Genomic DNA, 211 nt, shown 5'->3' with positions numbered 1-211 from the left:
GGTCGGGGAGGAGGAGAGGACGGGGCGGCGTCGTGTGGCGGCGGGGCGGTCCGGCGTGTGGCGGGCTGGCGTCGGGGCGCAGGGGGCGACAGGGTTCGTTCCCCCGATCCGATCTGGATCGGGGAGGAGGGGGAGAGCGAGCGGAGTGGGCGTCGTGCGGGAGGGGGGAAGTGAGCGAGTGGGGCTAGGGTTTCGGGCATCCAGGGGGAAG

The sequence above is a fragment of the Triticum aestivum genome, chromosome 5A (assembly GCF_018294505.1).
Source record: "Triticum aestivum cultivar Chinese Spring chromosome 5A, IWGSC CS RefSeq v2.1, whole genome shotgun sequence".
NCBI classification, from domain to species: Eukaryota; Viridiplantae; Streptophyta; class Magnoliopsida; order Poales; family Poaceae; genus Triticum; species Triticum aestivum.
This window is presented reverse-complemented; position numbering follows the sequence as displayed.